Source organism: Grammomys surdaster, unplaced genomic scaffold, assembly GCF_004785775.1.
Source record: "Grammomys surdaster isolate TR1022 unplaced genomic scaffold, NIH_TR_1.0 363, whole genome shotgun sequence".
Lineage (NCBI taxonomy): Eukaryota > Metazoa > Chordata > Mammalia > Rodentia > Muridae > Grammomys > Grammomys surdaster.
Window position 1 is genome coordinate 4328282 of NW_021604782.1, and position 12240 is coordinate 4340521.

The 12240-nt window shown below is 37.8% G+C and overlaps 1 long non-coding RNA gene across 1 annotated transcript in view; it reads left to right on the forward strand.

Moving 5' to 3' along the window:
* Nucleotides 1-723, forward strand: part of LOC114631650 — a 9392-nt gene extending 8669 nt beyond the window's left edge. The window contains exon 3 of the long non-coding RNA XR_003712984.1: nt 693-723. This is a non-coding gene — a long non-coding RNA (uncharacterized LOC114631650). The remainder of the gene's footprint in view (nt 1-692) is intronic.
* Nucleotides 724-12240: the final 11517 nt, after the last annotated feature.

The window sequence follows — 12240 nt, forward strand, 5'->3', positions numbered from 1 at the left end:
AAACCAAACCAAACCAAACCAAACCAAACCAAACCAAACCAAACCAAACCAAACCAAACCAAATCAGACCAAACCAAACCAAACCAAACCAAACCAAACCAAACCAAACCAAACCAAGCCAACGAACGAACGAACGAACGAACGAACCAACCAACCAACCAACCAACCAACCAACCAACCAACCAACAAACAACAGCAACAAAAAGGGTTGTTAAGACTAGAGTCAAGAAAGAAATGAGCAGACTACCACTATGGGGAGGTGTACATTAACTGGGAAGAGGAGAAAGAGAATAATATAAAGGGAGAGATTAGATAGATAGATAGATAGATAGATAGATAGATAGAGCACAAAAGAAAGAGGTGGGGGATAGACAGAGACACAGAGAACTAAGGAAGTTTGAAAAGCAGGAATATATTTTAAGTTTACCTAAAAATCCATCCATCCATCCATACATACATACATACATACATGCACACATGCGTGTGTGTGTGTGTGTGTGTATGTGTGAATATACACACATTTAATTTAATAAAGATATGCCGCTTAAGGTGATGACACTTTCTAAGCTCCATAGACTAATAAAACTCCAGTGTCAGACATGGGAATTCCCCTTAGAGTTGTTGGTAAAGAGTAGTTCGAGACACTCCCAAAATAGTAGAGACTGCTGATGTTGTCATTGCTTACTTCCTAGATCTTGAAGGTAAGACCCAATTACTAAAAACACCACATATTTCAGACTCAGGACTTGGAGTAATCAAGCTAAAACCAACCTGAAATCCTCACTCTTGAAATCCAGCTTGGATAGAATTAGAAGGTGCTGTGTAAGTTGCAAAAGAAGAAAAACAATCAATAGTCTTACCCATCTGTAAATCCTAAAGACCACAACAATGATCAGCATGGTAAGATATCATCGAGGACATGGTACTTACATCTTGAGGATTAACAACAGTTGGACTTAAGGCCTACTCAATTTGGAGTGAATTCATGATTGACACTGTGTGTCACCAACTGGTGACATTATGCATTCAAGAGGAGAACCTACTATTGCCACTTTTGTAAACCAGTATAATTCCTAAATGAATTCTAAATAGTTATCCTTATACTCACAGATCATTAAAGCTCTCACCCCCTCATCAAATGTGTTTCTTTTGTAGTATATAAAGACCATTATGGAAATCTGAAACTGTACAAAATGTAGAGAACCACTAGCTATAAGAGGCACAACCCCAAATAATACAACTACAACACAACCCCTATACCTAAGACCCAGGAACTATAAGCAAAATGCGAGAAGTAAAATTGTAAGAGGCAGAGGACCAGGATGTCTGTTGTGAGATAATGTCTTTTATAAGTGATATGGAAGATGCACTTAGGAGATCTTAATAATGTGATCATATAAACAAGACCTACACAGTGACAACATCAGTTAGTATGCCAATGTTGATGGAAATTTCACAAGATCCTACCCCTGGATGAAGAGGTACAGATAAGTAATGGCTACTGAGAGAGGGAGAATTAGCCTTCTCCAGGGACTGGTTCCCGACAGATTATCCAACCCTGAGTTGTCAACCCTACATACACATGTGTATAAACAACACTAAATGGTCTCATCAGGTTGTCTTTACAAATAGATAGATAAATAGATAGATAGATAGATAGATAGCCAGACATAACAATAATTATTAAAGATGAAGAGGTCATGAATTTGAGAGGAAGTTAGAGAGGGAGATGGGTATAGAAATGATATAAATGCAGTACTTACGGATAGAATTTTTCAAAAAGCAAATTTAAATAAAAAAGAATTTCTGATTTTATTTCAATCATTGCAGAGATTTAAGCAAAATGCTGGCATCATTGGAATCTCACATGAGGCCACATTGGTGATTATACTGTGGAAAAAGACTAGAAATGAGGGAAGTTAGGAGATTTTTGTCACTATCTATAGGACAAATGATGATACCTTGGGTGGTGGAGTAGTAGTAAGGGTAGTGTAGAGTATGCATTGACCCAAAGACAGAATAGCCAGAGCTGTCTAATAGCCAAAGAGACAAAGGTATCTCCAACAACTTCACACAAAGGAAATGAGCCTTCAGTGACACTGGGATTTCAAACCAGGTTTTACAGTTGGGATAGGAATGGGACATAATGTAGTTTTACTATATTGATGTAGAGTATTCATCTGACATCAATAAATAAACCCAACTGCCTTTCAACCGCAGCTCTCCAGATCACATTCCCTTGCGGAGACCCGATAACTCAAGATATGATTTCAAATTTAGATTCATAAGATGCAGCATGCAAGTTGTTTTCTAGCAGACCATCTCCTTTGAGCTTTACCGGTGTTCTCTTAGGTAAGTAGAGGATCAATCTGAGTTTTTATTTTACAGAGAAAAGTAGACCTAAAGGAAAACAACAGGACATGGAGTTTCTTGATCTGGGTCTTACACCTCCTCTCCATGTATCCAGGGCTTTCTAGTCAACCTTGTTCCCATTTCCACAGCAAGGTGGCCATATTTGTTGGACACTGAGAAATAAATAGTCTCTGGGCTGCTGGCTCAATCAAGATCTCAAGTGAGGGTTTGTATTTTGTTTTGTTTTGGGTTTTGTTTGTTTGTTTGTTTCTTGACAAATGTGTTCCAATGTCTGAATGGCTAACTCATAAACAAAGAATTAGAGGCTAGCTTGATGCTGAGTTAGGGATTGTCTTCTGTCTATAGGTCCAATGGGAATTAACTTTCAGATAGAGGTCTGCTTATAAGGAACATTTTAATCTTCTTCTTTCCCAACATTCTCCTTCCCAGGCTTTAGTGTAATCACAGCTAGAAATGTCAGTCACGTAAACCTACACCTTCTCTGTGTATGGCATTTCATGAGTTATCAGACTCAGCCCATGTCCTGACAACCTCTGGGTACTCCTTCCTCTACCGTCCTAGTTCAGACACAGCATCTCTCACCTCCACTACTCTTACTGCCTTCACACTGGCCTCACTGCCACCTGGCTCCCTGCCTCTAATCTACTTTCCACAATCCAGCCAAAGGGCTTTCTAAATGCAAATCTAGTCCTATTAAAGACTGACCCTATTTAAAAACCTCCAGTACTTCCAATTGCTCTTGGGATTAGGTCCAAGCTCTTTAGAATGGCACACCAGGACCTTCTGAATTTGCACATGGGATATAAAAATGAAAAATGTGCAGTTTCAGCTTCAATGAGCTCATGGTTTGATTAGAGAGGTCAATGCATATGTAAGTAATATAACGTGGTACAAAAATGTTCTAGGATTATGTGAAGATATAAACAATTAAAAGGCAATATTGGAAATATCTATCATCACACTCTCAGGGAAACCATGTTTATGAGTACATCTTTAAAGACATCTGGGGTGACTACGTAGTCATCTGCTCCTCACACTAAAAGCAAAAGTTAGATTATATCTGGTAGTTGCTATCAATAGACATATGTGTACCTTGTACAGTGAGCACAGTTTTAGAAGGAATGAAAAACTTATTGAGATGAGAATGATGTATGTTTTGCTTTAACATCTACTCAGGCACACTTCTGAATGCTTAGGCTCCAATATCTAGCTAGCACTGGATCTTGTACAAGAAAGGATTAGTCTGATAAAGTAAGAAAAGTCCTCACATGGTTCTACTTCTGCTTTCTCCCTGTGTAGCCCATGAGGTTCTAGACATGAAAGTTTTATATTTCAGGGTATTTAACTAAATGCTCTTTGAGTTTTTAGATTTTAGTGTATGCACGTCATTGAAGTAAGTCAATATGCTTGGATGTAAAATAAATCGGCTCGTGTCTGTGCTTCGATTCTTCAACAAGTTATTGGAGCCTTCATAACCCCCTACCCAGTGTATCTGCTAATGACTACAAAACATGTTCATGAGAAACGTAAATTTCTGCTTAGGAAGGGAAGCATTATATATAATGTCATGTTACTCCCTGGTGATAACCTTGCCACAAAAGTCATCTCTGATCCATTATTTTTCACTGTTGAGTTCTTATGACACTAGTGCTAGAGGAAAGTCCTATGACTAAATAAACCTGGATGGTTCTACATGTTATATCCAATCTCAAAGAATTATGTTGTAAAAAGTGTCTTAGTAATGCCAGTTAATGAAGCAATGAATTTGTTTTCTTTCATTTAATTATGTTAACCAAATGTCTCTACCTATGGACTCATTTTGTTGTGCACCCACTAATGATCATGGAGAAAAGGATGACACCTTCATTGATTGAACAAACCTAATTTGGGGTTAAGCACTAGTAAGTACTTCTAACACTGTGCTTCCATTATAACATTTCAACATTTGATTAGGTAAGTTTTTCCATATTATAGAAAAATCAATAAGAATGTACCATTGAAAGCCAGCATCTCTACCTTCTCAGTTTGAGAATAATCACTTTGTCATGTTCTGTTATGTAATCATCATGTGTTTTTCCTCCTGCTAGATGGGTATGCCATAATGAGAATTAATTTATTTTTATTTCACCAGAGCTAAGTAGACTACCAGGTACATACGTCACTAACCGAGAGATGTTTGTCCCAGTGAGGAATGGATAGAATAGAATCTTTTCACACTTTTTTTACTGCCACGTCATAGGGACAGAGCTTCAAGGAGAAAGAAAGATGAGGCTAGCATCCCACAGGCTTATTAAGTCTGAAAAGCATCAACTTGAATAAGGTACAGATTCTGAGTTATACCTTTGGTAGAGAGAGAGAGGAAATTGTTAATATCACCATTGTGAGATGTTAGGTCTCCCTACCCCAAATCACTGCTCTCATCTCTGGACAGGGGATGCCTTTGAGATGAGACAGCTTTTGCTAGGCCCAGGGAGCATTCCTGGAGAAATGAACCCCAGAGCTGGTCTGCCAAGTCTTGCCCTGTGCTGGATTTTCTTCTTTCCATTTAGAGGCTTCCTGATTTTGTGAGATTCTATTGTCTCTTTCATTTTCCAAGACTTTTACTTTCCACTCTGATTTTCATCTTCCCCTCATCTTTTATTCCAGGAGACCCAATCTTTGCCTGTCTGACTATGACTATCCATTTTCTTCACTCAAAACCGAAGATGGAAAGGTCTTAGGGTATACCTTCGTTCCTTGATCCTTCAGTGTTTGTGGGTCTTAAGGAGGCAACGACCCTTCTTTTTTTTCTCTTTCTATATCTATAGCAACAATTAAAACTAACAAAATCTTAAATATTCTAAAATTTTGAATTTGCTTGATGTTTCCTCCCAATGAATGCTACCATAATGCTTGCAATATTCTTTTTTGTAGCCGTTCTTGGCTTTTGTCTTTCTCTGCTCTATTCTTTCCACATCTCCTTTGATGCCCCCTTCCCCTGTGTTGTAAGTTTAGAAGAAAAGGGATAGGAAATTATGCCAAACCAATCAAGTGTCTTTAGCAAGGCTTCAGAAAGGCTTAGGCCTGCTGCTTGCTTTTTTTGAACATGTTCTGCCATCTCCTGTTTTCTAAGACACCCCAGCTTCTGTGGCCCTGAGGATGCCACATTTGATCCAAGATCTGCACACTGCCTCTGAGCCATTCTGTTGTATTGATGTCAAGACAGCTTTCTTGTGCTTCTTGTCACAAGACTTGAGGCTTCATAGTTTTCTTCTGTATGTATGCCCATGCTCTCTGACAACTTTTCTGTAAGGTGAACGTCTTTTTCTTGTTGGATTGCAGTAGGGGTGTGTGTGTGTGTGTGTGTGTGTGTGTGTGTGTGTCTGTCCGTCTGTCTGTCTGTCTGTGTGTATTCCTCAGGTGTTTGCATTTTAATTTAGTTTTTATTTCACTCTTTTCCTTTTATTAAAAATATTTTTTCTCAAAGGCTATATTCTCATTACAGTTTCCTCTCCCTCTACTCCTACAAGCTCCTTCTAACCTCTCCTCCCATCTGGATTCATTCTCTTTATGTCTCTTACTAGAAAACATACAAATTTCTAAGGGATTAAAATAAAATAAAATAAAATAAAATAAAATAAAACAAAAATTAATGTACTGGCATTGGATAAAGCATACCAACAGAAGGAAAAGAACTCAAGAGAAAGCATAAGAATCAGACACCCATTCATGTACACTCAGGAATCCCATTAAAACCACTAAACTGGAAGCCATAATATGTATGCAGAAGACCTGGTACAGGTCCATGACAGCCTTTTGCTTGCTTCCCAAGTCTGTGAGAGTACATAATAGCTTTGATCATGTTGTCTTAAAGGGCCTTACACTCTTGGTGTTCGCCATCTCCTCTGGCTCTTATACTCTTTCTGCATCCTCTTCTGCAGAGTTTCCTGAGCCCAGAGTGGCAGGATCCAATGAAGATATTCTGTTTCAAGGTCTTTCACTCTGCATGTCTGGCTGTGGGTCTCAGTATTTTCCCCCATCTGCTGCAGGAGGAAGCTTCTCTGAGGATGACTGAGCAAGGCACTGTGACTAAAGCAAAATATCATTAAGAGTCATTGCTTTGTTTGGTTTTGTTTCATAGAGTAGTAGTTTTGGGTTTTACCTGAGATCCCTTGGCCATATAGTCTCAGATTTTAGGCCACCCCAAGCACTGTAGTGTACGAGTTCCATTTCGAGGAGTGGGCCTTAAGTTCAATCAGATATCAGTTGGTTCCTTGCACAAGCTTTGTGCCAGTATATGGTAGTGTATCTTGAAGACAGGACAACACTGTAGATCAAAGCATTCGTGGTTAGCTTGGTATTTATGGTTCTCTGTTGGTAGCACACAGAGTACCTTTCCACACAAAAGACATTAGAATATAATGATGAAGGCTCTATGTAGGCACCAGCTCAACCTCTCCACGCTCAGTGAATTGTGTATGTGTATTCAGAAATAGGCTTTTGCTGTCAGTTTCTATAGTTTCAGCAAAAGTCTGAGTTGTTTGGAGATTTCCACGGGACACCTTTGGCCAACAGCTGAATTAGATGTAACCCAAATCTGGCACTGGAATCTTCATTTGGTGACAAGAGATGTTTAGTTGGGACTCTATCTTCCCCATTATTTGGTGATTTCATTTAGACTGCCTTCATGAATGCATATATTTTAGGAAGGCTATACTATGTTAGATTTCTTTACTACACTCAAATGCCCCTTAATTGTAGCCATATCTTCCTGTGTTCCCTACCTTGTTCCCTTTTCCTACCCTTCCCCACCTGATCCTTCCATTCCAGCCTCCTCTTCTGCCCAGCCAGCAACATTTCCCTTCCTAGGGAGATTATTCATCCCCGTAATCCCTTACTGTATACCTAACCTCTGTGGTATCATGGATTGTAGCTTGATTACCATTGACTAATATTTACATATAAGTGAATATATAGTATATTTGTCTTTTTAGGAGTGGGTTACCTCACTCAGGATTTTTTACTAGTTCTATCCATATATTTGGAAATTGCTTTTTAAAAAACACCTGAGTAATATGTTATCATATAAATGTACTATATATATGGTGTATTACATATTTAAAATATACACTATATGGTATACCATATATTATACATAATATATACATATTATATTTTATATATTATTATATGTTGTATATTATATATCATGTACATATATGATATATACATCCATTCTTCTGTTGATGGACATCTAGGTTGTTTCCGACTGGCAACTATACATAGAGCAGCAATGAATATGGTTGAGCAAGGATCTCTGTGGTAGGATGAAGTGTTCTTTGGATACAGGCCCAAGAGTTGTATAGCTAGATCTTGAGATTGATTCCCATCTTCCTGAGGTACTAGCATACTTATTTCCATACTGGCTGTACAAGTTTGCCCTCCTACCAGCAATGGATAAGTATTTCCCTTATTAGACATCCTTGCCAGCATAAAATGTCATTTGTTTTATTGATCTTAGCCATTCCAATAGGTGTAGGATATAATCATAAAGTAGTTTTAATTTGCATTTCTCTGATGGCTCAGTATATTGAACATTTCTTTAAGTGTTTCTCAGTCGTTTGAGTTTTCTCTTTTGAGAATCCTGTTATTTTTTTTTAAGTTCTTTATGTATTTTGAATCTCAGATGTGTAGTTGGTAAAAATATTTTCCTCTTCTGTAGACTACCACTTTGTTGAAATGATACTATTATTTTCTATGCAAAAGCTTTTCAGTTTCATGAGATTCCATTTATTAATTGTTGATCTTATTACCTGTGCTAATATTGTTCTACTCATAAAGGTATGTTTAATTCTTTCTTTATAATTTGTGTCCTCTTGATCTCCTTCAATTGTCTCTTTGCTCTAGCTAATACTTCAAGTACTGTTCAGAAAGTCTTCCTGTGCTGATGAGTTCAAAGCTATTCCCCCACTTTCTCCTCAATCAGGTTCAGAGTATCTTATGTTGAAGTCTTTGATCCATTTGGAGTTGAATTTTGTGCTAGGTGATTAGTATAAATCTACTTGTATTCTTCTACATGGAGCCGTTCAGTTTGACCAGCAACATTTGTCAAAGATGCTGTCATTTTCCCAAGAGTGTATTTATAGCATCTTTATCAAATATAAGGTGTCCATGAATATGTGGATTTATGTTTGGGTCTTTAGTTGACACCATTAATCAATGTGTCTGTTTTTTATGCCAATAATGTTCTGTTTTTTTTTTTTTATTGTAGTGCTATAGTACAACTTTGAAATCATAGATGGTGATATCTCTATCAGTTCTTTCATTATTCAGGATAATGTTAACTATCTTGATTTTGATTGTTTATTTTGGGGTTTTGTTTTGTTTTTGTTTTTGTATTTTCATATGAACCTAAGAAATGTCTTTTCAAGATCTGTGAAAAGTTGTGCTGGAATTTTGATGGGGATTTCACTGAATCTGTAAATTGTTTTTGGTAGAACAGCCATTTTCACTATATCAATTCTACTTATCCATGAATGGGAGATCTTTCCGTTTTTTGATATCTTCTTCACTTCCTTTCTTCAGTGTCTTAAAGTTCACACGCTTGTTTAAAATTACCAAAGGTATTTTATGTTATTTTTGGCTTTTGTAAAAGTTATTATTTCCCTGATTTCTTTTTCAGTACATCTGTCATTTGTACATGGGGAGGCTACTTATTTTGTGAGTTAATTTTGTATCCTGCTGCTTTGCTGAAAATGCTCATCAGTTGTAGTAAGGAGTTTCCTGGTGAAATTGTTAGGGTCACTATAATACCATCTCCAAATAAAGGTATGTCGAATTCTTTCTTTCCAGTTTGTATTCTTCATTTGTCTTTTTGCTCTAGCTAATAGCTCAAGTACTGTATTGAATAGTGATGGATAGAGTGGACAACCTTATCTTGTTCCTAAATTTAACAGAACTGATTTTGAGGGTCTGTTCATGTAGGTTGTTGTTTTCTATAGGTGTCCTATAGATTGCTTCTATTATGTTTAGGTATGTCCCTTGTATTCTAATCTTTCCAGGACTTTTCTCAGGAAAAGATGTTGAATCTTTTCAAAGGTATTTTTTGCGTCTAATGAGATATCATGTGGTTTTTGTGTTTCAATTTGTTTATATGGACATGAGGTGGTGTGAATATGCTTGGCTCATGAGAAGTGACATTATTAGGAAATGTGGCTTTGTTGAAATACGTGTGCCCTTGTTGGAGTAAGGGTGTCACTCTATAGGGGAGCTTTGAAGTCTCCTGTTGCTCAAACTCTGCCCAGTGCAGAAGACAGCCTCCTTCAGATTTCATGCAGAAGACAATCTCCTGCCTGCCTTCAGATCCAGATGTAGAACTCCCAACATGTTCTTCAGTACCACATCTGATGTTTATTGTCATGACGATAATGAACAATCTCTGAAACTGTAAGCCAGTTCCAACTAAATGTTTGCTTTTATAAGAGTTGCTTTGGTCATCATGCCTACTCACAGCAATATAACGCTAACTAAGACAGAGGTGCTACCAGGAGATGGATATTGCTATTTTTATAACCTGGTTATTGTCATCATTTGGACATAAAGAGATATGATTATATATCAAATTGACAAGGAATTGATTGTGATGGCTATTCTCTGTTGTTAACTTGACTATGTCTGAAATGAACTACAATCCAGAACTTATCAAGTTTTTATAAAAAGGAGTTAAAGAAAAGCTGAGGTCCAGGCATCTTGATACACACCTTTAATCCCAGCACTCAGCAAACAGAGGCATATAGAACTCTGAGTTCAAGGTCAGTTTGTAGAGCACATTTGAAGACAGCTAAGCTTAAACAATGAGGGATATAATAGAACAGAGGGGCCATAGTCCAGCCCCAGTAAACAGCAGAACATGGCAGCTTTGATCATGTGGTTCTAGCTTTAGAGTTAAGAACAGAGGAGGTTACTGGGACAATTGATTCTGGTTAGCTGGAGCTAAGACATTAGTGGTGTTCAGAGACCAGCATTCCTGAGGTGAACTCTTCTGGGAAGTGTTTTCTGAGAGCCCAAAGAAGCTGTATTCCAGTGATAGACATCGTGCTGGCAAATATACTTGGTAATATGTAAGAATCACCAAGGTGATACTGGTTTTGAAGTATGAAGGGGTCATGGAGACTGGCTGAGGTTTGGCACTATATAAAGCCAGGAAAGGCCATTGGTGAAGGTGAAGTTGACAACCCAGGACTGAAGGGGTCATGTAAAAAATTTGTGGCTAGGCACCAGAAAGAGTGCCTATGAGAGGCTATTGGTGAAGCCTAGTTGCAGTGGAAGACGCGAGCATTTTGGAGATACCAGTACCATGGGATGACCATCCAAAATGGCAGCAGCAATGGAGTGGAGTAAACTAGAGCATACAGTGCTTCAGAAGGCAGAGCTGGAGAAATGACCCAAGCCCTTTGGAGGAGTCCGGAGATCATATGGATCCCAGACATTGGAATAAGAATCTGTGAAGTTGAAGTTGCTTTGGATATCCCGAGATGTCCGAGATACCAGAGCTGTGGGATAGCTACAGAGGAAAGCTGGTAACAAGTGGAACCACCCCAAGAGAAATAAATTTGTTGCAGTCAACAAAGATAAAAGGGTTGGAGATCTGAAGAGTGCTTTGACATCAGACACGGAGATACAGAGTTTGGAGTTTGCCCAGCTGGTTTTCTGTCTTGCTTTAGTCCAGTATTTCCTCACTATGATGTTTTCGAATGGTAATATATATCCTGTGATGTTGGAAGTATGTGATCTTCTTTTGATTTTGATTTTATAGGTGATTACAGTTAAGAAATTGCATGGATCTCAGAAAAGACTTTGAACTTCAGACATTTTAAACATTGTTGAAACTGTGATAGACTATGAGGACTTTTGAAGTTGGACTAAATGTATTTTGTATCATGCTCTGGCTAGGTATGGCCCCCATGGACTCATTTGTTTTTACAAGCCTATGGGGCCAGGAAGTGGAATGTGGTAGTTTGAATATGCTTGGCCCATTGGAAGTGGCATTATTAAGAGGTATGGCCTTGTTGAAGGAAATGTGTCACCACGTAGGCAGGCTTTGAGGTCTCCTAGTACTCAAGCTCTGCCCTGTGCAGAAAAGACCCTTGTCCTGGTTGCCTGTGAAAGACAGTCTCCTTCTGCCTGCCTTCAGATCCAGATGTAGAACTCTCAACTCCTTCTGTGGCATGATGTCTGCATGGGTGCTGCCACACTTCTTGCCATGATGATAATACATGAATCTCAGAAACTATAAGGCAGATCCAATTGTTTGCTTTATTATAAGAGTTACCTTGCTCATGGTATCTCTTCACAGCAATAAAACCTTAACTAAGACAGGTAGATTTCTATTTTGTAGAAAATTTGAGGAATATTGGCATTAACTCTCCCTTGAAATCTGGAATCAACGTGAGTGCCCTGTGTTTGATGCATACATATTTAGAATTATAATGTATCTTGATGGATTTGTCTTTTAATGAGTGTCTTAGTCAATATTCTATTGCTGTGAAGAGACACCATATCTGAAGCAACTCTAATAAAGGAAAGCATTCAATTTGGGCTCTTCTGTCTCTCTTAAGTGTGTTTGGGTGTGTATGTATGTACATATTTTAGTACAACCATATATATTTTTGTAAACAAACTGTCTGGAACATTTGAGTTTGTTAAATATATAGGTTTGATTGGGAGAGTAGTGCTATCTCAATGAAACACATAATCTTCTAATTTTTGAATGTATGATGTCTTTACATTAATTTAAATTTCTAATTTTTAAGCAATGGCTTGTAATTTTTGGTGTAAATTTTGTACTTTTTTGTTAAATTTATTCCTATGAAGACTATTTTGTTGCTA